This window comes from Oryctolagus cuniculus, chromosome 15 (genome assembly GCF_051225735.1).
Source record: "Oryctolagus cuniculus isolate XC-2025 breed Fujian yellow rabbit chromosome 15, ASM5122573v1, whole genome shotgun sequence".
NCBI classification, from domain to species: Eukaryota; Metazoa; Chordata; class Mammalia; order Lagomorpha; family Leporidae; genus Oryctolagus; species Oryctolagus cuniculus.
In genome coordinates this window covers 96,308,554-96,335,325 of record NC_142881.1, presented here as the reverse complement: position 1 = coordinate 96,335,325, position 26,772 = coordinate 96,308,554, and the positions used below count along the sequence as shown (strand labels likewise).

The 26,772-nt window shown below is 43.9% G+C and overlaps 1 pseudogene; it reads left to right on the top strand.

The window, feature by feature from the left end:
- Positions 1-2,369: 2,369 nt before the first annotated feature.
- Positions 2,370-26,772, top strand: part of LOC127485689 (palmitoyltransferase ZDHHC5 pseudogene) — a 37,278-nt pseudogene continuing 12,875 nt past the window's right edge.

The window sequence follows — 26,772 nt, the reverse complement described above, 5'->3', positions numbered from 1 at the left end:
TTCAACAGTTTGCTCCCACACAGAAACATAAAGTGAAAATTAATAGATGATTTTTTTTAAATGATGATGAAATCAGAGCAGACCTGTTGTCATGTTTAATCCCAGTGAGGGTCAAGTTGGGAATTGATAATTTCTTTTTTTTTTTTTTATTTACAGAGGATCAGTTTAGTATGCATTAAGTAAGGATTTCAACAGTTTGCACCCCCATAGAAACACAAAGTGAAATATATTGTTTGAGTACTCGTTATAGCATTAAATCTCAATGTACAGCACATTAAGGACAGAGATCCTACATGAGGAGTAAGTGCACAGTGACTCCTGTTGTTGACTTTACCAATTGACACTCCTGTCTGTGGCATCAGTAATCTCCCTATGCTCCAGTCATGAGTTTCCAAGGCTATGGAAGCCCTCTGAGTTCTCCGACTCTTATCTTGTTTAGACAAGGTCATAGTCAAAGTGGAGGTTCTCTCCTCCCTTCAGAGAAAGGTACCTCCTTCTTTGATGACCTGTTCTTTCCACTGGGATCTCACTCACAGAGATCTTTTGCCAGTGTCTTGGCTTTCCATGCCTGAAATACTCTCATGGGCTTTTCAGCCAGATCCGAATGCCTTTAGGGCTGATTCTGAGGCCAGAGTACTTTGCACATCTTAAATTCAATAAGAGAGACTGAGTTCGTTAGCATGTATTTTCATAGGTTGTCCATACATGACAATTCAAGACTATGTAAAAGTAACAATGGGTGTAAAGTTTCAGAAGGTGTGAGCAAGTCATGAAAAGTTTTAAAAGGTTTACAATTTTAAAATTGTTTACAGAGTTTTAAGTTGAGTGCTAATGTCAAAATTACACTGACCTAAAGTTGAAGTACAACAATGGGGATCCGGGAGCAGGGTGTTTGAAATGCAGATACTGGGCTGCATCTGGGAGATTGTGGAAGATTTGTCAGGCAGGAGGGGCGGGGACCCCCACCTGGCAGGTTATCAGGTAGAAGGGGGCAGGGCAGGATGCAAAGGCCAGGCTGCCAGTGAAACATTGTCAGGATGACTGAGATGCAGATGCATATGCTGGACATAGATGTTTTCTCTTTAGGTCTTTATGTCACACACACATAAGCTCATAATTGACTTTCTACCCAACAAGACCAGGAGGAAGCATCTGGCTCCTGGCTTAGGAATGGCACAGCGCACTGGCCACAACATGCTAGCCGGAGCGGCCACTTGGAGGGTGAACCAACAGAAAAGGGAAGACTTTTCCCTCAGTCTCTCTCTCTCACTAACTCTGCCTGTCAAAAAAAAAAAAAAATCCTATTGTTAACTTTTGCTCCTCACAACCAACTTCATAGGTGCATCTGTGGAAATTTACAGTAGGTTTTTAAGAGAGCAGGGAAGCCCCAGGTCTCTGTTCTACCATTAGGCTGAGGCAGAGCTGAAGGACTCAGGTGCTGACCACCAGGAGGAATCAGAGAACTTAAGCCTTGACCTCGACCTAGCGACAAGCCATGACATCTGAAACCAGAGACCATCAACTCTTTCATGACTTCACCACACCAAAGTAATGGGGGAAAGTGGTGATGAAGGAAGGTGCCTGGGGTGCATGTCTCACAAGGAATTTCCCTGTGGACATGCAGTGAGCAAAGCAAGATTTATTTACATGAGAAACCTCTTGCCACAGCAGCCACTAGGGGGTCTCCAAGAGAGGGAGACCTGAAAAATGGAGTGGAGTCTTTTAACTGCAATTTGAATGAGCAGAATAATCACAGCTAACAATTAGAGGCTGGGGACAAAACCCATCAATAATCCTGTCTAGCTTGTTCTTGATAAAACAAAAATCCAGCCGAATAGTAGGATAGGCAAATTCTTTCTATTCTCCTGACAAAACTAGAAGATCAGAAGGGTGGATCATTGCTTCCTTGCTATTCTCATGATAAAGCTAGAAACTGGGGGAGTGGGATCACCACTTCTGTCTTGCTAATAGGTTCTGGGGAGAAGCAAGCATCTTGCGCACTCTTACAAGGACTCCCCATTAGGCCATTTAGTCCTCACACCAGCACCCCCTGCCTTAGAACCTCTTTATAAACCCTGATCACCCTCCTCCAACAGCATGGTAGTCCTAATGAAGGCATCCTACCTTCCCCTAATCTTGTGAGTAATATTTGCAGAAGAGTTTCGGAAGCCTACTGAAAAAAAGGAGATGATTTGGAAGGGCAGGCATAGCCCCTGCTGACAGAGAACCCTCCCCCAACTGAGGTAGAAAGCACCTCCCTCCTGACACCCTGGACTCCCCTGACTGGTGGGACCTTCCTCAGAACAAAGCCTGAAAATCTGCATAATTGTCAATTGAATAGACTCATTGTTTTATTTCAAGCCTGGTGCTCCAATTACCCCTGTCCCTTTAAACATCCTCTGTGCTGCGCCGTTTCCTAGAAAAAGGCTTCTTTGGATTGGGAGGACTTTCTTTCCCAAGACTGCAGCTGCCTTCTGGAAATACACCCTTTCCTCTGGCCAGCACTCAGCTATGGCGAATTGAAGCGGTGAGCATCCAGAGCCGGATTATGTGTCTGGAAACAACACTGGTGAGCTAGCCCAGAAGTCTGCGATGTATTTTTGTTGTTGTTTTTTAAAGATTTTATTTATTTATTGGAAAGTCAGAGTTACACAGAGAGGAGAGGCAGAGAGAGAGAGGGAGAGGCCTTCCATCCGATGATTCACTCCTCAATTGGCCATAATAGGTGGAGCTGCACCGATCTGAAGCCAGGAGCCAGGAGCTTCTTCCGGGTCTCCCACACAGGTTAGGGGCCCAAGGACTTGGGCCATCTTCTACTGCTTTCCCAGGCCATTGCACCGAGCTGGATGGCAAACAGAGTTGCCAGGCCTAGAACCAGTCCCATATGGGATGGCAGCACTTCAGGCCAGGGTTTTAACCCACTGAGCCACAGCGCTGGCCCCTGTAATGTATTTTTCAAGTGGCTTAACCCTTTCACATTAGTAAGGATGGCAATGGTCACTTGTAACTCCACCCCAGAGCCACTTTTGAGCTAACATTTTGGCTGGGACTCTGGGGACATCCAGCAGCTTCTGAGAGCACTTTCTCTCCAGGACTTTCCTTTCTGTTCCCGCTGTGGCATTAGCTACCTTGCAGGGAGTCAATGGTTCCCCTTTGTGTCCGGAGTCAACAGCTCTGAGACTGGGTAAGTTGAACCAGGGGCATACCTGAAATTTCTATCTCTGTTCTTTGGGCTCATGTCATTTAGACCTGGTTTAGGTCATTTTTTTGTAGTACTGGTGTGTGGGAGACAGATTCTAAGATTTTTACTTCAGCCTCCCTGTGAGGAAATTTGGATATTTTTTTGAAGAGTACTCATTTGGTTGTTTGTATGAGGACTTCTTCCTCTTGGGTGAAATATGAGTGGTTCAATTTAATTTCCATCCAAAATCACCTTGAGTTGCATTGTGGCTGATTGGGCAGGATATAGTTAAGATCTTATGTCGAAGAAAAAAATGGTGTTCTATTGTAATATTGCATGGTCTGCATATGTGTTAAATTTAAGAGAAGGTGGTTGTTAAGTGGGATTTTTTAATGTTTATTTATTTGAAAAGCAGAGTTAGAGAGGCAGAGGTGGGGGGGGGTCCTGTTAGGAAAAGAGGCACAGAATAGAGAGGAGGTAGTGCATGAATTTATAGCCGGACCAAATTTATTCAGGGAAAATAAGTCTGTAGAGATGGGTGACCAACAGCAACTGCCCACGTACCCATGATGGAACACCTGACTGAAGGCCCTGACCCCCAGGGAAGGCTGCGGATGGGGGTGAGGTAGGGGGCAGCAAGCAGAGGGGAATTCCTGGAACTGGTCTTTCAGGTGGCTGTAAGGGGTGGAGTATGAAGACAACAGAGTGTGAGACCCAATTGAGGGTTTTTTTTTTTTTTTTGAAGATTAATCAGAGAGAGAAGGAGAGGCAGAGAGGGAGAGAGAAGGCTTCCATCCTCTGGTTCACTCCCCAGATGGCCACAATGGCCAGAGAGAGGTACATCGATCTGAAGCCCGGAGCCAGGAGCTTCTTCTGGGTCTCTCCCATGGGTGCAGGGCCCCAAGGACTTGGGCTGTCTTCCACTGCTTTCCCAGGCATAGCAGAAAGCTGGATTAGAAATGGAGCAGCCAGGACTCAAACCAGCACCCATGAGAGATTCCTGCACTGCAGGCAGCAGCTTTACCTGCTATGCCACAGCACAGGCCCTCCAATTGTGTTTCTAGGGCAAAGAATACATTCCAATGTTTATCTCTTTTGTTCAATGCAGGAGAATGGCTGAGGCTTATGTCCTTGTTCCTTGTTCCATCAGGTCCTTCATCTGGTTTACTTCTCAGATGGCTGCAATGGCCAGAGCTGGGCTGATTCGAATCCAGGAGCCAGGAGCTTTCTCTGGGTTCCCCCCCAACACACACCCAATGCAAGGGCCCAAGGGCCTGAGCCATCCTCCACTGCTCCCCCAGGGCCACATCAGAGACCTGGATCACAATTGGAGCACCCAGGACCAGCCCCAATGGGCACCCACATGGGATGCTGGCACTCACTGCAGGTGGCTGCTTTACCCAATATGCCACAGCGTCAGTGGGTTTCTAACAGTAGAGGTTTTGTGAGAGTTCTGGTAAATGGGACGGAGTAAGCATTTAAATCCCTTAAACCTTCCAGCAACTGTGTCTGTGGCTGTTGATGCCCAAGGAGACAGGTTAGGAGTCCTTGTCAATTTAGAAAAAGCAGAAGCTTCAGCTCTGCCTCAGCCCAGTGGTAGAGCAGAGACCCTGGGGCTCCCTGGTCTCTTAAAAAATCTATCATAGGGGCCAGCACCGTGGCTCACTTGGTTAATCCTCCACCTGCAGCACTGGCATCCCATATGGGTGCGAGTTCTAGTCCCAGTTGCTCCTCTTCCAGTCCAACTCTGCTGTGGCCCAGGAAGGCAGTGGAGGATGGCCCAAGTGCGTGGGCCCTGCACCCACATGGGAGACAAGAAGCACCTGGTTCCTGGCTTCAGATTGGCACAGTGCCGTCTGTAGTGGCCATTTGCGGGGTGAACCAATGGAAGGAAGACCTTTCTCTCTCTCACCGACTAGCTGTCAAATAAACTAAAAAAATTTTTTTAAATCTATTGTAATTTTCCACAAATGCCTTTGATAAAATTGACTGAGGAACAAGAGTTAATAAAGCAATAAAACATGTTTTTCCAACAGAGTGCTTACTGAATCTGAAATGAGGATATACTTATCTTTATGTATGTTGGTGTCCAGTACCATCACTGGGACTGGAGTTGCTTTCCGAGTTAAATGCTCAAGTAAATTTTTCAGGTTTCCCCTGAGGAACAATAGGGTTAATTGAGGTTACTAACAGCAGGAAGCGATTATATTCAGTTGATTGGAGCTTTTAAAAAGGAGTTGTAACCATACTAAAGCCATCCTCCTTCCCTTTTCCTTTTCACATTTTATATAGCAAAAACCAATTACTGATATTGTATATTGCCTGAATTACTCTGGTGAGTAGTAGCATTTGTATAATGGTGGACTTTTGCCCCAGCTGACAAAGAAGCCTCCACCCAACTGATGCTGAGCCCCCTGGTTAAGAGGCCTCATCAGAAAAAAGCTTGGGCATTTACATATTGTCAATTAAGGTGACTCATTGTTTTATTTACCTCCCCCTGAAGCTACCCTTGTCCTTGTCCTTTTTTTTTTTTAACAGGCAGAGTGGACAGTGACAGAGAGATAGAGAGAAAGGTCTTCCTTTTGCCATTGGTTCACCATCCAATGGCCGCCACGGCCAGCATACCGCGCTGATCTGATGGAAGGAGCCAAGTACTTATCCTGGTCTCCCATGGGGTGCAGGGCCCAAGCACTTGGGCCATCCTCCACTGCACTCCCGGGCCACAGCAGAGAGCTGGCCTGGAAGAGGGGCAACTGGGACAGAATCCAGCGCCCGGACCGGGACTAGAACCCAGTGTGCCGGTGCCGCAAGGCGGAGGATTAGCCTAGTGAGCCGCGGCTCTGGCCGCTACCCTTGTCCTTTAAGAAACCTTTTAGCAGTTATGGTCTGGGATAGCAGTAGAAGATGGCCCAAGTCCTTGGGCTCCTGCACACAAGTGGGAGACCCAGAATGATCTCAGACTCCTGGCCTCAGATTGACACAGCTCTGGCCATCACAGCCAATTGGGGAGTGAACCTTTGAATGAAATATCTCTCTCTCTCTCTACCTCTCTCTCTCTCTACCTCTCCTTCTCTCTCTGTGTAACTCTGACTTTCAAATAAATAAATCTTTTAAATAATTAACCCTTTAACAGATATTACATTTTACATCAAGAGCTCTCTTTTGGGGCTGTACTGTGGCATACAGAGCTGGACCTCCACCTGTAGTGCCGACATCCCATGTGGGCACTGTTTCATGTCCCTGTTGATCCTCTCCTGATCTGGCTCTCTGCTTTGTGGCCTGGGAATGCGCTGAGAGATGCCCGGGGGGTGTGGGACCCAGTACCCATGTGGGAGATACGGGGAAGGCCCTGGCTTTGGATCAGCCCAGCCTCAGCCATTGTGGCCATTTTGGGGGTGGTCCAGCTGGTGGAGGACCTTTCTCTCTGGCTCTCCCACTCTCTGTTGCTCTCTCAAATGAATAAATAAAATCTTAAAAAAAGAGAGAAATTTCTTTCCCTAAGATGCCAGCTTCTAGAAATAAGCTCTTTCTTCTTACCAACATTCATCCCTGTTCAATTGGCTACCCACATGGTGAGCCATAGGGCCTGATTAAAAGATTTAAAAAGAGTTGCAGAGATTTCTATATTTTTCTGTGTCATAATGTATGCTATACATTATGTGTGTTTACTGTTGTATGTGTAAAAGTTGGTTGTGCTTATTTGTGTTATTTAAAATCACAACATAATTTTCACCTAAGCACAAACAATAGATGAAAAGATGATGCAGTGTTCATTGCTTCCTATGAAGTCCAATTTAAAGTTGTTCTGTGGCAAGATCATGACTTAAGAGAATAACCATACTTATCTAATATGTTAGTTTCTCAGGCAATGTAAGTATAATTGCTAAAAAATGAATTGGTGGTCTTTGCTGTGGCACCTTGTGCATCCTCAGGTCCCTGCAACCTAAGGGGATGTCTCTCTCTCCTCATCTGCCTGAGAAATGGACTCAAGTGTACACTGACTGGAGAGGAGGTAGAGAAGATAATGTAGCAGTGCTGGGTCAGAATCCACAGCAAGGTTCAAGCTGATGCTGCAAGCCTTGCTGGATTCATGGATATGTGTGAGATGGAGCAAACATCAGCATCAAGCCGACAGGTGAGTATTTGTGCCTGATCTTTGACACCACAGGGCCATCTTGCTGTTCACTACATCACAGCAGAAGCCACGTGGTGGCAGACATGAGCAGGAGGTGGTATACAAACTGAACACACACTGAAGAGAATGCCCAGTACGAGCTGTGCAAGGTGAGGAGGATGACTGGGTACAAAGGGAATCCCACCCCGATGGCTCATGATGCTTGTGCCATGCGCAACCCAGATCCTCTCCTCAAGGTGATCACAGGATGGATTACTGATTTGGGGCTCCTATGCAATTTGACATGAGGTAATAGACCTCAGGTTTTCCTGCCCAGGGCTAAGAGCATCTCTGACTTACAGTGGCTGCAGAGAGATAAAACAGTGTAGCAGCTAGAGAGACCAAGGACTACTCTGCAGTAGGATGAATTTTTTTGAATTGCTAAATGTAAAAGATAGATTTTTCTAAATACATGTACTCTTGGCTTCTTAAAATATGTAGAAAGCATTGGGACTTTTGGTAAATGTTTTCATAACTTGTTAACATATAACCGTTCAAAATTACCTGCTAAGTTTTCACTAAACAGTAAGTTACCAAGGATAAGAAATAATTTTTTTAAGATTTATTTACTTAAATATTTGCAAAGCAGAATAACAGAGAGAGGGAGCGGGGGAAGGAGAGAGAGAGAGAGAGAGAGAGAGAGAGAGAGAGAAATTCCTCCATCCACTGGTTCACTCCCCAGAGGGCTGCAATGGCTGGACCTTGCAGATCTCAAGCCAGAAGCCAAGAGCCTCCTCCCACTCTCCCACATGGGTGCAGGGGCTAAAGGACTTTGGGCCACCTTCCACTGCTTTCCTAGGTCATTAGCAGGGAGCTGGATTGTAGTGGAGCAACCAGGACTTGAACCAGTGTCCTTATGGGATGCCAGCACTCCAGCACTGTGGGTGGAGGCTTAACCTACTATGCCACAGCACCAGCCCCAATAAGAAATAATTCTAAGTCAATATCCCAAAGTCTAGAATTTTTGAAAGATTTATTTATGTATTTGAAAGGCTGAGTTAGAGAGACAGAGACAGACATCTTCCATCTACTGGTTCATCCCCAGATGTCTGTAATAATCAAGCACTGGGCCAGACTGAAGGCAGGAGCCTGGAGCTCCATTCAGGCCTCCTACATCAGTAGCAGGGGCCTAAACACTTGTGCCATTTTCCTCTGCTTTTCCAGGCCATTAGCAGGGAGCTTGATCTGAGGTGGAGCAGCTGCGATATGAACCAGTGCCCATATGGGATGCCAGCATCACAGGTGGTGGTCTTACCCATACATCACAACACTGGCCCTGACATTAAAAATTTTCAGAGTGGGGGCAGCATCATAGGTTAAGTGCAGTCTATCATACCTGCATCCCATAAGAGTGCTTCTTTGAGTCCAAGCTGCTCCACTTCTAATCCAGCACCCTGCGAATGTGCCTGGGATAGCAGAAGGTGGCCCAAATGCTGTGACCCCTGCCACACATGTGGGAGAACCACATGGATTTTCCTGGCTCCCGGCTTCAATCTGTCCCAGCTCTGGCTGTTGTAGATGATTGGGGAGTGAACCAGATAGACAATCTCTTTCTCATTGGCTTTATTTTTCTGTAACTCTGTCTTTCAAATAAATAAAACTAGGATTTAGTCCCCTATGTTAAATCAGTAAAGTTTTTTTTAGAAAATATCAATATTAATGATAAATATTTGCTAGAGGTTTTTAATATTTGATTTTAAAGTCTGCTAACTTTCTAAAAAAGATTTATTTATCTGAAAGGCAGAAATACAAAGTGAGAGGAAAAGAAAGAGATCTTCCATCCAATGACTCACTACCCAAATGGCCTCAATGGGTGGGGGTTGGGTCAGGCAGGAGCCAGTAAGCAGGAGCTAGGAGCGCCTGCTGAGTCTCCCACACAGGTGCAGGGACTCAAGTACTTAGCCCACCTTCCTCTGCTTTTCCCAGGTGCATTAGCAGAGCTGGATCAGAAGTAGAGCAGCTGGGACTCAACTGAGCCAGAGTCCACATGAGATGCTGGCACTGAGGAGGAGGCTTAACCTTCTATACCACAGTGCCTAAAATTTTGAGAGAGAGAGAGAGAGGGAGAGGCAGAGTGAAAGGTCTTCCATCCATAGGTTCACTCCCCAAATGGCTGCAATGGCTGGAGCTGAGCCAATCCAAGAAGAGCCAGGAGCTTCTTGTGGGTCCCCCATTCTCAAGCACATCTTGCTCTGCTTTCCTAGGATTAGCCTACTACGCTCCAGTGCCTGGCCCCTCTAATAACATTTTCAACCATCTTCTCAACTGCAGCTTCTTACAATTTCCATTTGATTGACTCCTTTCCAACAACTAGCCATCTCTTACAAGCTATTTTCTCCTCCTTTATTGTTTAGTTATGGCCTGTCATGAGAAATGCTTGTCTTTACAGCTGACATTGTGGCACAGCGGGTTAAGATGCTGCCTGTGATGGCAGCAACCCATATGGGCACTGGTTTGATTCCTCATGGCCCACTTCTGATTCATCTCCTAGTTAATGCACCTGGGAAAGCAGGAGAGGATGGCCCAAGTCCTTGGGATCCTGCACCCATGTGGAGACCTGGATGAGTCTCCTGGCAGTGGCTTCTGCCTGGCACAGTTCTGGTTGTAGTGGCCATTTGGCTAATGAACTAGCCAATGGAAGATCTCTCTCCCTGTAACTCTACCTTGGAAATAAATTAATCTTGAAAGAAATATTTATCTTAGGAGACTAGGGATAATAAGAGTACTTGATCTTTACACCTGATTTTTTAAAAAGCTTTATTTATTTATTTGAAAGTCAGAATTACACAGAGAGAGAAGAGGAAGAGAGAGAGAGAGACAGGTCTTCCATCTGCTGGTTCACTCCCCAGATGGCCGCAACAGCCAGAGCTGTGCTGATGTGAAGCCAGGAGCCAGGAGCTTCTTCCAGGTCTCCCAAGTGAGTGCAGGAACCCAAGGACTTGGGCCATCTTCTGATGCTTTCCCAGGCCATAGCAGAGAGCTGGATAGGAAGTGGAGCAGCCGGGACTCAAACCAGTGCCCTTATGAGACGCTGGCACTGCAGGCAGTGGCTTGACCCGCTACGCCACAGCACCAACCCCTACACCTAATATTTTTTAAGCTTTCTTTTTATTTGAAAGGCAGAGTTTACAGAGAGGGAGAGACAGAGATCTTTGGTCTACTGCTTCACACCCCAAATGGTCACAATGGCTGAACTTGAGCCACAACGGCCAGGAATCAGGAGCTTCTTCTGGTTCTCCCACCTCGCTGTCAGGGGCCCAAGGACTTTTTCATTTTTCATTGGTTTTCTAGGCACATTAGCAGGGAACTGTATCAGAAATGGAATACTCAGGACTAGAATCAGTGTGCATGTGGAATGCCTGTGTCACAGGTGGTGGCTTTTACACTCACGCCACAACACTGGCCCCTACACCTGACTTTTCTAGATGTATTTAAATTGTTCTATGGATTTTTTTTCTGCTTTTGTTTCTAAGGTGTATTTTTTCTTTAATTTTGATGTATTTATTTATTTGAAATGCAGAGTTACAGAGAGGCAGAGAGAGAGAGAGAGAGGTCTTCCATCTGATAGTTCACTCCCCAGATGACGACAATGACCAAAGCTGCACTGAGCTGCAGCCAGGAGCTTCTTTTGGGTCTCCCACAGGGATGCAGGGGCCTAAGGACTTGGGCCATCTTCTGCTGCTTTCCCAGGCCATAGCAGAGAGCTGGATCAGAAGTGGAGCAGCCAGGACGTGAACTGATACCCATATGGGATCACAGCATTGCAGGCGGTGGCTTTACTAGCTAAGCCACAGTACTGGCAACAGGTGTAATCTTTTCTAAGTTTTTTCATTCTTTTATAATGTTGAATGCTCACAGCCTCCAGTGTCTAAGGTCGGGTACCTTTCCATTGGGTTTAACTTCTAAGTAATCTGGAGGAGCTTCCTATTAGAAGAAACACAGCACAAAAGAATTTCCTTTACCTTTTGGTTATTACAGAAGGGAAAGAAATTTTGTGTTTTGTCAAGATTATCTCATGTATTCTCTGACTTTGGGTTTAGAAAACTGAGTTTTCAGAGTTGAGATTTTTAATATATTTTAAATGTCTATGTCTATTAATTAAATATTCAATATACTTAATATATTTATACATAATTTGACTTAATATTATGTAAGTGATTATTATAATGATCAGGGATCCTATGTGGTATCCCATCCACTGGTTCACTCCCCAAATGACCGCAATGGCCAGATCTGAGCTGATCAGGAGCCAGGGGCCTCTTCTGGGTCTCCCACATGGGTTCAGGGGCCCAAGGACTTGGGCCATCTTCTACTGTTTTCCCAGGCCACAGAAGAGAGCTGGGTCAGAAAAGGAGCATCTCATATGGGATGCTGGTGCCACAGGCCGTGTCTTACCCTGCTGTGCCACAGCACCAGCCCAGAATAGCAGACTTTGACCCAGCTAACAAAGGAGCTTCAGCCCCATCAAAACATCTTCACCTGGTTGATGCCTTGGATATCCCCAGATGAGCACTTATTAGTGCAAAGCCTGAACAGCTGCCAAATTGTCAACTAGATAGAATCCCTTTGATTTCTAACCTCCATCTGAAGCTACCCATTTTTTTAAAAAAGATTTATTTATTTTATTTGAAAGGAAGAGGTACAGAGAGAGAGAGGAAGAGAAGGAGAGAGATTTTCCATCAGCTAGTTCATTCCCCACATGGCTGCAATCACCTGAGCTGGGCCAGACCAAATCCAGGAGTCAGAAGCATCTCCCAGGTCTCCCAAGGGGGTGGCAGGGGCCCAAGCATGTGGGTGACCTTCCACTGATTTCCCAGCTGCATTCACAGTGAGTTGGATCAGAAGCAGAGCAGCTGGTGCCCATATGTGACAGTGGTACTGCTGGCTGCCTTTACCCCATATACCACAGTGTCTGCCCCTCGACCCATGTTCTTAGAAACAGCTCTTGCTGGCTTGTTGGGTGGAAAGAGCATGTTTTAGATGAAGAGATCTTTCTCCCCAAGATGCCGGCTTCTTGAAATAAATGCTTTCCTCTCTGGTGAATCCAGTTGTCGAGAAGCAAGGGCCTCATTATTGTTTGGTAGCACTTATTTTCTGCTGACTTTACATAAAAATATAAACACCCACAGAATGCTTACCCAAGTGAATGAATGGGCATTTGTCAGTGCAGGTGTCTTCCTGATTTCTTCCCCCGCTGTCCTCAGAAGTGACCAAGTCTAATTCTTTGTGGTTCTTTGTGTAGTTTATGATCTGCTTCTTCCAAAGAAGAATTTTGGTTGTGTTTGTCTCTTGGCTTTTCAACTTTTCAGAATGCTGATACTGACTATTGATATTTTACACTAAAAAGATGTTTTCCTTTTTTGCCTTGAGTGTTTTTTCCCCAGATTTTTCTTCTTTTTTTTTTTTATTTTTGACAGGCACAGTGGATAGTGAGAGAGAGAGAGACAGAGAGAAAAGTCTTCTTTTGCCATTGGTTCACCCTCCAATGGCCGCCGCAGCTGGCACACTGCAGCCGGCGCACTGCAGCCGGTGCACTGCGCTGATCTGAAGGCAGGAGCAGGTGCTTCTCCTGGTCTCCCATGCAGGTGCAGGGCCGAAGGACTTGGGCTATCCTCCACTGCACTCCCGGGCCACAGCAGAGAGCTGGCCTGGAAGAGGGGCAACTGGAACAGAATCTGGTGCCCCGACTGGGACTAGAACCTGGTGTGCTGGCACCACAAGGTGGAGGATTAGCCTATTGAGCCACGGCACCAGCCTCCCCAGATGTTTCTATTCTAGGTTGTCAGTTCAGGCAGTTCATGTCAGTGATTCCAGGAGTTATGGAACGTTGCTTTCTTCTAGATTATTATTCGATGTCTGTGACTGTTACTTTTTTTAATTCCCCACCAGTGCTAATGCATGGCAAATATTTTAAATAACAGAAAAATATTGTTAGGCTGCAGGTTGTGGATAAATTCAAATTTAATATGAAGTATTCATAGAGTGGAGGGATTAACTAAATTTTCATTGATGTGTATTTTGTGATTTGTCAACACTGGGATGACCTTATTTCCTTATTCCATCTAGTAGTAACTGGCATCTCTGATTATTCATTACTAAATACCAGTTTCCAGTGACTTGGTATTTCCACTTATATTTATTTGTACTGATTACCACTGATGTATCTCTAATGCCCGTTCAGTTGTATGGATTTTACTTTGCACAGATTGATGCTAAGGAAACAGTGTACTATCCTTTTGGAAAACTGCCTTCAGTTTCATTGTGTAACACTTAAAATTTTTCTGACCTAAATCCTAATCAGAACTGAAGCTATTTTTGTGTTTATCTTACTCTTAATGTACTTATATATTTTCACTTGAAAAAAATGGAATAATTTAACACATTAGTGGTGATAAATATGTGTGTAGAAGTGAAATAAATCTCACCACCATACACATTCTATCATGTAGTTGTTTTTGATGATGGTGGAGTCACCATGTTGTAATGCAGATCTTTCACATTTCATATGCAAGTGAAATTTATTCTTTCTTAAATATTTATTTATTTGAATGGGAGAGTGACAGAGAAAGAGATCTTCCATCCTCTGGTTCACTCTGCAAATGGCTGCAATGGGCTGGATTGGGCTGGGCTGGGCCTAAGCCAGGACCCTAACTCTTCATCTGGAGGATACCTGAGCTCCATTTGGGTTTCCCACATGGGTGGCAGGAGCCAGGTACTAGGACAATCATCACTGCTTTCCTAGACATTAGAAGGGAGCTCAATTGAAAACAGAGCAGCTGATATTTGATACTCTGCTGGATGCCAGCATCATAAGTAGGAAGTTAATCTTGATACAGTGCTATAATGCTGGCATCCAATTTTTTCTTTAATTAACCCAGAATCAGATCATCTTTTTATGTCTTTATATATATAAACATATATATATATGTTTTCTTACAGATCACACATAGGTTGGTCTTGGTTTTATTTTGGCTGTTTCAATCTCTTTTAATTGGTATATTTAGATAATCCACATTGAACATGATAATGTATATAGTAGAATTCATTAAAATAGGATATTTTAAGCCGGTGCTGTGGCTCACTAGGCTAATCCTCCACCTTGTGGCACCAGCATACCGGGTTCTAGTCCTGGTCGGGGTGCCGGATTCTGTCCCGGTCATCCCTCTTCCAGGCCAGCTCTCTGCTGTGGCCAGGGAGTGCAGTGGAGGATAGATGGCCCAAGTGCTTGGTCCCTGCATCCCATGGGAGACCAGGATAAATACATGGCTCCTGCCATCAGATCAGCACAGTGCGCTGGCCAAAGCAGCCATTGGAGGGTGAACCAACGGCAAAAAGGAAGACCTTTCTCTCTGTCTCTCTCTCACTGTCCACTCTGCCTGTCAAAAAAAAAAAAAAAAGAATATTTTAATTGTTCTCTTTTGCTGTCATTTTTCTTAAATGTCTTATTTATTTTCATTTAATTGAAAGGCAGAGACAGAAAGACCTTCTCATCTGCTGGCTCACTGCCCAGGGGCCTGCAACAGCTGTGTCTAGGACAGGCTAAATCCAGCATCCAAAAACTGCATTTGCAGCTACCATGTTTATGGGGGGGGGGGACTCAAGTACTTGAATCATCATCTCAGGATGAACATTAGCAGGAAGATGGATCAGGTAGGATAAGCAGGCTCCAGCAAGGCACTCCAGTATGCAATGATGTTATCACAAGTGGCATTTCTTACCCTCAAACCTCCCTGCAATGTCCACAGTAAGCAAATTTATTTTAATGGAGCACATTTGCAGTTGCTTGTGTTGTAAAGTTTAGAAATAGGGAAAAGAGCAGAAGGCAGCCAATTTCTTTTTTTACATTTTTAAGCTTTTATTTAGTGAAAGAAATGCATAGGAGAGTGAGAACCCTATCTACAGGAGAGAAGCAAATCTGAATTCATGCTGAGTACTAGGAACCAGCCACATGGAGGAACATCTAGGCCAGGAAGCATGGGGTGGGTGGCCCAAAGGCCACGAGCCCTGGAGGTGCAGGGCCACAGCAAGCCCCATACTGGCAAAAGGCCAAGCAAAGGGGAGAGAAGGACACCATGTCCCAGACTTTTAATCCATTTCCAAAGGGGAGAGGTTAATTAACCTGATTGGCCGGTGGGTACACAGGTGTGGCCAGGTAGGGGTATGAGGTCACACAAGGGCATGGTGAAAGTGTGGTCCTTTAGCTCACACACCTAATCAATTTTATTCTATATGCCTGCCTACAACATTCTCCCCTCAGAGACCCCATTCTCTTAATCCTAAGGGACGTTGAGGGGCGTAGAGTCAACATCTCTTCTGTAGCTGCATCCTGCTTATAAGGGGCATAGTATATTTCTTTAATTTATCCTTTTATTTCTTTTAGGCAGAGACACAGATACAGTGCTTTCATGTGCTGATTCCTCCAAGGCTCACAACTGAGTCTGGGCTAAATCAAAACCAGGAGCTGTGGGGCAGGGATTGTGCTGCATCAGTTTAAGCTGCTGATTGGGAGGCTCACATCAAATACCAGGGTGTGTGTCTTGTCTACTATGATTTCTTTAAAAAAATTTATTGTTTTCCAATTAATGTGAAATGTAGTTTGTCATATTTGATATCTACAGCTATGGTTAAGTGCATTGACAAATATCAAATGATTTGTAGATGTCACAAACTCTGGTTTATTTATTTATGTTTGAGTAGGGTTATTTAATTTACCACATTTATTTTAAAAGTTGTATTTTGAGACCCATTTCAGAAACCACAGTTGATTTGGAACAAACACTGTTTTGGAAGACTTTTCCTTGTCCATGGTTAGACTTTTTCCCTAATAATCTCTATGGATTGTGTATCCAAATGTGGGCATTATACAAGTTTTTCACACTTAGTATCAGCTACTTATATGCTACAAAATTTAGTGTGAATCTATTTTCCATTACTTAACATGTGAACAATTCATGCTTTTACTGCTTGCTGGTTTGTAAAATACAAATAAATCACAGTACAGTGCTCAAATAGATGTATAAGATTAAAACAGTTTTGCAGCCTGTGTTGAGGCATAACAGGTGAAGCCACTGCCTGTGACCCTGGCATCCTATATGGCACCAGTTAATGTCCTGGCTGCCCAAAGTTTGATCCAGCCCCCTGCTAATATTCTGAGAAAAAACAGGAAGATGGTCCAAGATTCTGGGCTCTTGCACTCAAAATGGAGAAGAATTGTGCAGGTATAAAATTCAACTATTTCATTTGTAATTGTCAGTAAGCATTTTGGGGTGGCCTCTGCTAGGCCATCCATATGCTGCTGGCATCTGGAATCACAAATCACCTGTTTTAGTTGTCTACTGCTTTAATTGAGGCTGCTGCCTTCAGGATTGCTTAACTCACACCAATATAATTTTTTAAAATTTATTTATTTATTTGTTCATTTGAAAGGCAGATTCATGGAGAGACAGATCTTTCTATCTAATACCTTCTGCTGGTTCACTCTTCAAATGGCTTCAGTGGCTAGGACTGGACCAGGCCAAAGCCAGAAAACAGGAACTCGATCCAGGTTTCCCAGGTGGATAGAGATGGTCCAAGTAGTTGGACTGTCTTCAGGTATTTTCCCAGGTGCATTAGTAGGGAACTGAATTGGAAGTGGAGCAACTCTGGCTTTAACCAGTGGTGGTAGAGACCCATTGTTCCATATCACATACCGATAATTTTTTACTGATTTGTTTATTTGAAAGGCAGAGAAAAAGGTCCTCCATCCGCTGGATCACTCTGCAAAAGCCCACAATAGCGAGTGTTATATCTATGAAAGCCAGGAGGTAGGAACTCTATGTGGGTTTCCCATTCAGATGGCAGGAAACCAAGTTTTTGAGCCATGATCTGTTGCCTCAAGAGAACACTTTTGAGCTGGTGCTGTGCTGTAATAGGAAAGTCATGACCTGCAGTGCCAGCATCCCATGGGCACTGGTTGCAGTCCTGGCTGCCCACTTCCAATCCAGCTCTCTGCTATGGCCTGAGAAAGCAGTAGAAGAGAGCTCAAGTCCTTGGGCCCCTGCACCTTCATGGGAGACCTGGAAGAAGCTCCTGGCTCCTGATTTTGGATCTGTTTAGCTCTGGCCATTATGGCCATTCGGGGAGTGAACCAGCAGGTGGAAGGCCTCTTGCTCTCTGCCTCTGCCTCTCTGTAGCTCTGCCTTTCAAACAAATAAATAAGCATTTTTTAAAACAAACAAACAAAAAAACCACTTGCAGGAGGTGTGGAATAATGAGGACACAAACCAGGCACTCTGTGATGTGGTATGTCCAGAGAAGTAGGTAAGCCTACTGCATCATAATGCCTACCCTTCCAATGTCTGACTTGCACAGCCTTGACCTAGGCCCCAGGTGTCCTTCAGGTAAGTCTCAGGATTCTCCACATGAATACTGTACAAGAAGGCACACTCCCAACTGTAAAATACTTTACAAACTATGTTGTTATCATATTTATGGTCATCTCATGGGCTAGAACAAGTGAACAGGAAAATGTCAGGGGTCTGTGTGGTGGAGAATTATGTTAAGATTTGGGTACAGGGAGGAGTGTCACATGGAAGTTACAGGAAGCTGTGCTAGCAGATTCTGTCAATTTTTTCTATACATATAGTTGTGGCCAAAAACTAATTTTCAAGCTGGATACTTTTAAGGAATTTGAGATACATAAAAGCAAGAGATGTTTTAAGTACTGCCTGAGTAATTTTCTGTGTATATAGATTCTAGTGAAATCATCATTTTTCTGGTGTACTGCTACTTATTTGAACAATTGTGATGAACATTATAAATTATTTCTATACGATTTATTTATTTGAAAGGCTGAGTTACAGAGACAGAGGAAGAGAGAGAGAGGCCTTCCAGCTGCTGGTTCACTCCCACATGTCCTCAATGGCTGGGGCTGGGCTGATCTGAAGCCAGTAGCCTGGAGCTTCTTACAGGTCTGCCATGTGAGTGCACGGGGCCCAAGGACTTAGGTGTTCATCCACTGCTTTCCCAGTCCATAGCAGAGAGCTAGACCAGAAGTAGAGTAGCTGGGACTCAAATTGGTGCCCACATGGATGCCCACACTGTAGGAGATGGCTTTACCCACCACTCCATAGTGACAGGCCTGACAAGGATTTTTTTTTACAGAATTGGTAATAAATTAATATTTTGGTTATCTAACAATAGTTTATGTTTAATCAAAGTATTTGGTAGTCTTGTGTGTGCTCTTTTGGCATCTTTTCTGTTTTTCCCATGTGTAAAGATTATATTCCCCCACAGGGAGGCCACTTCATTTTTGTCACTGAGCCAATATTTCTCTTGCAGATAGATTCTAGAGACATCTACATGTGGCCAAGACCAACAAAAATAAATATATTGCTGGTAGGTTATTTATTCCTCAGCTTCTTTCACATTGTATGTTAAGAGTTTTATGAGATTTTTTATGAGATTTTTTAAATAAATTGGAAAAGCATAAAGAAATATAATTCAGAATCAGGATTCATATAAGATAAAGTAAGAATGGTTTGAAGATTTAAAGCCATCTGAGCTGAATTCCCATTGGTCTCAATTTTTTTTTATTGCCATAGCCACAAGACTTTTTACATGGTTTGAATTCAAACTTTGGCAAGAATTTGCTACATCAGAAAAAATTAAAAAGCTAATATTTTGAATTGTTAAAGTAGAGTGTCTAAAAGCTTTTGGAGGCTGAACTTGCTTCATGGATTAGATCAGAAAATGTGTAGAGGATAGAACCTATTGCAGGTCCTTAAATAACTCTCCATAGTTTTATCACAGTGAGTGTACAAATGCAGGATTACTTCAGACTCCACAAAGGTATGTTTCAGGCAAATTATTCCATTTATCAATGGCATAAACTATAGTCAGAGCCCAAGACAATTCTCTAGTCTTTGACTTGAATCTTTTGCCATCTTTTTTTTCTTCTTTGACAGGCAGAGTGGGCAGTGAGAGAGAGACAGAAAGAAAGGTCTTCCTTTACCATTGGTTCACCCTCCAATGGCCGCTGCGGCTGGTGTGCTACAGCCGGCGCACTGCGCTGATCTGAAGGCAGGAGCAGGTGCTTCTCCTGGTCTCCCATGCAGGTGCAGGGCCGAAGGACTTGGGCCATCCTCCACTGCACTCCTGGGCCACAGCAGAGAGCTGGACTGGAAGAGGAGCAACCATGACAGAATCTGGTGCTCTGACCAGGACTAGAACCCGGTGTGCCAGTGCCACAGGCAGAGGATTAGCCTAGTGAGCCATGGTGCTGGCCAATCTTTTGCCATCTTAAAGTATTTATATACTTGAGAGAGAATGAGAAGTAGATGGAAATATATAGAGACTTTTTTTTAAAAAAGATTTTATTTATTTATTTGGTGGGCATAGTTACAAGGAGAGGAGAGACATACAAATTTTTTATCCACTGGTTCAGTCTCCAAATGGTGAAAATAGTTGGAGATGGGCTGATCCAAAGCTAAGAGCCAGGAGCTTCCTCTGGGTCTCCCAGGTGGGTTTAGGGGCCCAAGGACTTGGGCTATCTTCCACTGCTTTCCCAGGACAAAACCGGGGAGCTGGATCCAAAGAAGAGGATCTGGGGCCCTTGCTGTGGCATGGTAGGTTAAGCCTCTGCCTGTGGTGTCGGCATCCCATATAGGCACTGATTTGAGTCCCAGTTGGTCCACTTCCAATCCAGCCCTTTGCTATGGCTTGGGAAAGTAGTTGAGGATGGCCCAACTCCTTGGGCCCCTGCACCCAAGTGGGAGACCTGGAGGATGCTCCTGACTTCTGGCTTTGTATCAGCCCAGCTCCAGCTATTGCAGCCATTTTGGGAGTGAACCAGCAGATGGAAGACCTTTCTCTCTGTCTCTGGCTCTCTCTCTGCAACTCTACTTTCAAATAAATATTTAAAAAAGAAGAGCATCTGGAACACAAATTGGTGCCCATATGGGATGCTGGCACTATGGGTGGAGGCTTAACCTACTCTGTGTTATGGAATGAGAGAGAAAGGGAGAGAGAGAGACAGACACCAACACCTTCAATCCATTAATTCACACCCACAACAACCAGGACTGAGACAGGGTCATAACAGAGAGCCAGGAATATAGTCCTAGCCTCTCACTTAAGTTGCAGAAGCTTAATTTCTTCAGTTGTCCACACTCACTTCTAGTGTCTAAATTGACAAAAATTGTGACATTGCAGTATATTGGGTTAAACAGCTGCCTGGGATTCGAGTAACCCTATGGGTTCTGGTTTGTTTCTTGGTTGCACCACTTCCAATCCAGCTCCCTGCTTAAGGCACCTGTGAAAGCAGCATAAGATGGTCCAAGTGCTTGGGCACCTGCCACCCATGTGTGAGACCCCCATGAAGCTTCTGGCTCCTGGTTTCAGTCTGGCCCAGCTCTGGCTGTTACAGCCACTTGGGGAGTAGAGCAACAGATGGAAGATCTTCCACTGCCTTCTGCTCTCTCTCCAAAACTGTCTTTTAAAACAAAAAAGTAAACAATTAAAAATAAATAGGATGAAAAATGCATCATTCATTCTTTGCTTTTAAATATTGCTACCAAGTAGCCTTGACCCAAATCATCAAAATGAAAATTTTTCTGGAATGTTCCTTTCATATCTTTTTTCCTTAGAAACCTTTTACTTAAGGAAGACAAACTTCATGCATTTCATAATTACAACTTTAAGAACATAGTGACTCTTCCCACCATAGCCACCCTCCCACCTACACTCTTCTTCCTCTCCTATTCTCATTCCTATTTTTTACTAAGATCTATTTTCAATTAACTTTATACACATATGAGTAACTCTATACTAAGTAAAGAGTTCAACAGATAATGTGAAAAAATTGTTCCTCAATAGTCAAGACAAGGGCTGTTCAAAGTCATTGCTTCTCAAAGTGTCAATTTCATTTCTATAGGTTACCTTTAGGTGTGCTATTAGTTGTCACAGATCAGGGAGAATATATGGTTTTTGTCCTTTTTAGACTGGCTTATTCACTAAGTACGATGTTTTGAGGTATCTCCATACTGTCTTCCATGGTGTCTTTACCAGTTTACATTCCCACAAACAGTGGATCAGGGTTAAGTTTTCCACACATCTTTGCCAGCATTTGTTTGATTTCTATGTGAATGCCATTCTAACGGGGGTGAGGTAAAACTTCCTTGTGGTTTTGATTTACATTTCTCTGTTGAATGGTGATCTGAGCATTTTCTCATGTATCTGATGGCTATTTGGATTTCTTTTTAAAAATATCTATTTAAGTCCTTTGCCCATTTCTGCACTGGGCTTTTCGTTTTGCTGTTGTGGAATTTCTTGAGCCTTTATGTATTCTGGTTATTAATTTTTTATCAGTTGCATAGTTTGCAAATCATTTCTCCCAGTTTGTCAGTTGGCCCTTCACTTCTTCACTTTGATAACTTTTTTTTTTTTTTTTTTTTGCAGTACAGAAGCTTCTCAATTTGATGTGATCCCATTTGTCAATTTTGGCTTCGATTGCTTGTGCCTCTGCGGTCTTTTCCAAGTAGTCTTTTTCTATGCCAATGTCTTGCAGGGTTACCCCAACTTTCTCTAATAATTTGGTATCAGGTTGTTATTTAAATCTTTTATCCATTTTAATCCATTTTGAGTGTATTTTTGTAAGGTGTAAAGTAGGAGTATTGCTTCATACTTCTGCATGAGGAGATCCAGTTTTCCCGGCACTATGTGTTTAACAGATTATCCTTCTCCAGGATTGATTTCTGCATTTATATTCTGTTCCATTGGTGTATCCATCTGTTTTTGTACAAGTACTAGGCTATTTTGATTACTGCACTATAGTATATCTTGAAACCTGGGGGCAGTGCTGTGATACAGTGGGTGATTCTCCACCTGCAGTGCTGGAATCCCATGTGGGCACCAGTTGAAGTACTGGCTGCTCCTCTTCCAATGCAGCTCTCTGCTATAGCCTGGGAGTGCAACAGAGGATGGCCCAGGTGCTTGAGCTCCTTCCTGTGTTTGCATAGGAGACTTAGAAGAACCTCCAGGCTCCTGACTTTGGATTGGCCCAGCTCAGGCCATTGTGAACAATTGGGTAGTAAAGCTGTGGATGGAAGACCTCTCTCCCTCCCTCTCACTGTCTGCAACTCTACCTCTCAAATAAGCCTCCAGCTTTGTTTTTGTTGTATAAGATTGCTTTAGCTATTCAGGGACTCTTGTGTTTCCATATGAATTTCAGCATCCTTTTCTATATCTGAGAAGAATGTCCTTGGTATATTGAATCAGTACATTGAATCTTGGTGTATTCAATCTTTAAATTGTTTTCAGTAGTTTGGAGTTTGATATTGATTCTAACTCCATGAACATGAACAATTTTTCATTTTTTGTCTCATTTCTTTCTTTAATATTTTGTATTTCTCATCACAGAGATCTTTGACATTGCTTAAATTTACTCCAAGGTAGTTGTTCTTGTATCTATTGTGAATGGGATTGATGTTAGAAGTTCTATGTCAGCTGTGGTATTGTCTGTGTATACAGAGGCTATTGATGTCTGAGTGTTATCTTATATCCTGACCTAATCCAATCTGATATATAAAAGATTATTTATTTATTTATTTGAGAGGTAGAGTTATAGACAGTGAGAGGGAGAGACAGAGAAAGGTCTTCCTTCCATTGGTTCACTTCCCAAATGGCCACAATGGCTGAAGCTGTGCTGATCTGAAGCCAGGAACCAGGAGCTTTTTCCCAGCCTCCCATGTGGGTGCAGGAGCCCAAGCATTTTGGCCATCTTCTACTGCTTTTCCAGGCCATAGCAGAAAACTGGATTGGAAGAGGAGCACCTGGAACTGGAACCGGCATCCATATGGGATGCCAGCACCGCAGGCATGGAGGATTAACCTACTGTGCCACGGTGCTGGCCCTCCAATCTGATTTTGAAAGAGAGTCCCTAGAGATGGGAGGAGAAACAGACTAGATCCCAAAGGTTATGTTGGAAATTTGATGATCTTGAAACAAGAGAATGTCCTCAGAAGAAATCAAAACTTCAGGCAGCATAGTGTCAAACTATGAGAAACTAAATTTCTGTTATTTTTTTCATCTAGTGTTTAGTACAATATTATGGAATTTTTCTCACTCAAAATTATAAATCATATACCTTATGTACTTGTCAAGTTTTTGTACATTTGATGTGATCTTTGGATTCCATTTTAGCTTTTCTCTGTATTTTTTAAGATTTATTTATTTCTGTGTCTTGATCCAAAGCTTTATTTTTTTAAAGATTTATTTTACTTATTTGAAAGACAGAGTTACAGAGAGAAGAGAGGCAGAGAGAGAGGTCTTCCATCCGATGGTTCACTCCCCAGATGGCTGCAATGGCCAGAGCTGTACCATTCCGAAACTGGGAGCCAGGAGCTTCTTCTGGGTATCCCACGTGGCTGCAGGGGCCCAAGGACTTGGGCCATCCTCTACTGCTTTCCCAGGCCATAATGGAGATCTGGATCAGAAGAGGTCAAGTCAGGACTAGAAACTGCACCCATATGGGATGCTGGCACTTCAGGCCAAGGCATTAACCTGCTGCGCCACACGCCGGTCCCTTTTCTCTGTATTTGTGTTAAGCACTATTTATTAAAAATTCCAGAGATATAACCCATGGACTTGCAGTGCCATCTATTTATGAGTGCCATCTACTACAGCTAATGGTCTTTTAATGGCTTTCTCAGGTAACCAATGACTCAGTTTCTTCAAGTCTTCCACATTTAAGCTGTGCATCAGCTGTCATTTTGACCTCAGGCTGATAGAATGGTGTCTACTGATGGTCATTGTGGCTGGATGATAAAGAACAGTGATTTTCTGTGATTTTCTCAAATGTGACAAAATTTTCTTCCACTGTATCTGGAAAGAGTCATGTGGCCTTGTCTGCATTTTTAAGTATGGGAATGGGGGTGTAAAATCCTCTCACAGGAAACAACACTGAAGATGAGTGGTCCCTGGTCATCACATGCTGGAATGTCTCTTCTCCCACAGGTATCTTTTTTTATAAAATTTATTTGACAGAGTTACATACAGTGAGAGGGAGAGTCACAGAGAAAGGTCTTCCTTCTGTTGGTTCACCTCCCAAAATGCTGGCATGGCTGCACTACACTGATCTGAAGCCAGGGGCCAGGTGCTTCCTCCTGGTCTCCCATGCAGGTGCAGGTGCCCAAGCACTTGCGCCATCCTCCACTGCCTTCCCAGGCCACAGCAGAGAGCTGGACTGGAAGAGGAGTAACCAGGAGTAGAACCCGGTGCCCATATGGGCTGCCAGCACTGCAGGCAGAGGATTAATCAAGTGAGCCGCAGCGCAGGCCATCCCACAGGTATCAACTTTTTCTCAACCAGAGACCGCAATATCCCATGTTTCCATCATTTTACCTAAAATCCAGAATCTAGAATAATGCCAGGCACCCGTGTTATCTCCAGATGTAGCCTCCCTTGATACATAGACCTGTTAACAGAGGAAACAAGTTATGTGCCTTCTGTGTACCCCATGTAGAGGGTGAAAGCATGAGTAAGATAAACCAGAGTAACTCTTCAGGTTTACAGATTCCTTTATGATCTGAAAAAAGTAGGGAGTCACGAAGGGTGGGGGGATCTTCATAGCAATTTGTCTATCATGGAGGCAGAAATAGAGAGTGACCTAAGTGCACATGGCACACACTCTGCTGAGGCCTTGATTATGCACCCTCACTGCACAAGTCCCTGCCCTCTGCAGTATCCTTCCTCTGCAATCCACATTGCAGCCTTTGGCAAAGACTCTCGGGGTTAGATTGCTTAGGTGTTGTATTTCCTATCTATCACCCTTGGCCTCTATGGCTTAAACCCTCAGTACTTTTTCTCAGTTGGATTGCTTCTGACAATAAAAAGTGGACTTAGATATATGTTTTCATAGTTTTAGATGGAGTCAACCTTTTTTTTGTTTTTTTTTTTTTTGACAGGCAGAGTGGACAGTGAGAGGGAGAGACAGAGAGAAAGGTCTCCCTTTTTCTGTTGGTTCACCTTCCAATAGCCACTGCGGCCAGTGTGCTGCGGCTGGTGCATCACACTGATCTGAAGCCAGGAGCCAGGTGCTTCTCCCATGAGGGTGCAGGGCCGAAGGACTTGGGCCATCCTCCACTGCACTCCCAGACCACAGCAGAGAGCTGGACTGGAAGAGGAACAACTGGGACAGAATCCAGTGCTCTGACCGGGACTAGAGCCCCGTGTGCCGGCGCCACAGGTGGAGGATTAGCCTAGTGAGCCATGGCGCCAGCCTGGAGTCAACTTTTTGAGATGATGTTTTAATCTTTCATTTTATGAATTTTTAAACATGTTTTATATATGCTTCATTCTCCTTTCCTTTGGCCAATTTTGAGCATTTGAAAGCATTTGAGGTCTATTTAACTGTTCACATATTTAACAGTGTTGTCATGGCCATAACCTTCAGGTATCAGTTACTTTGGAGATGACAGATTGCTATCATTTCCCAAAGGATTGCTTGTACTTTTTAGAAGAACTGGAGGAGGCAACGTTAAACAATAATATATAAAATAAGAATACTCTCTGACTCCCACTATTGTCCAGCAGTGGTCATGTTTCATCTTTTTTTTTTAAATGGTTTATTAATGTGAAAGGAAGAGTTACAGAAAGAGGAGAGAGAGAGAGGTTGTGTCTGCTGATTCGTTACACAAATGGCTGCATTGACTGCTGCTATGACAGTCTGAAGCCAGGATCCTGGAGCTTCTTCCATATCCTACATGGGTGGAAGAGACCACACCCTTGGGTTATCTTCTGCTTTCTGATACCTTAGCAGGGAGCTGGGTGGGAAGTGGTACCGAGAGGTTTTGTATTGGTATCTATATGGGATTCCAGTATTACCAGCAGTGGATTAACCTGCTACACCACAATGTTGGTTCAATAAAAAAAGAATACTGGAGCCAACCAAATAGGTATTCTCAGGAGATTCTTTGAGTCTTGCAGGTATAAATTGTGTGCAAATAAAATTTTTTTCAAGACTTAAAAGTTAAGCTATAGCCTGTAGTGCCAGCATCCCATATGGGTACCAGTCTCACTTCTTTGCATCATATTCTTATTGATTTTTTTCCCAATTTCAACTTCCTGTGCCAGTGTCCACACACTTTCAACCCTCTGCTTAACCAATTAGTACCGAATTGTGTTCATGCTTCCTATCTTTTTCTTCACTATTCTGACTACTCTATGTCTAATGGTTGGTCATCATGTCTTCTCCAATTCTTCCTCTCTATTTCTTCATTCTCCTTCCAGATGTTGACTCTTAAATTCACATCTTCTGGGGGCTGGTGATGTTGCATCAGCATCCAATATGGGTACCTGTTTGTGTCCTGACTGCTCATCTTCTTATCCAGCTCTCTGCTTGTGGCCTGGGAACATAGTGTAAGATGGCCCAAGTGCTTGG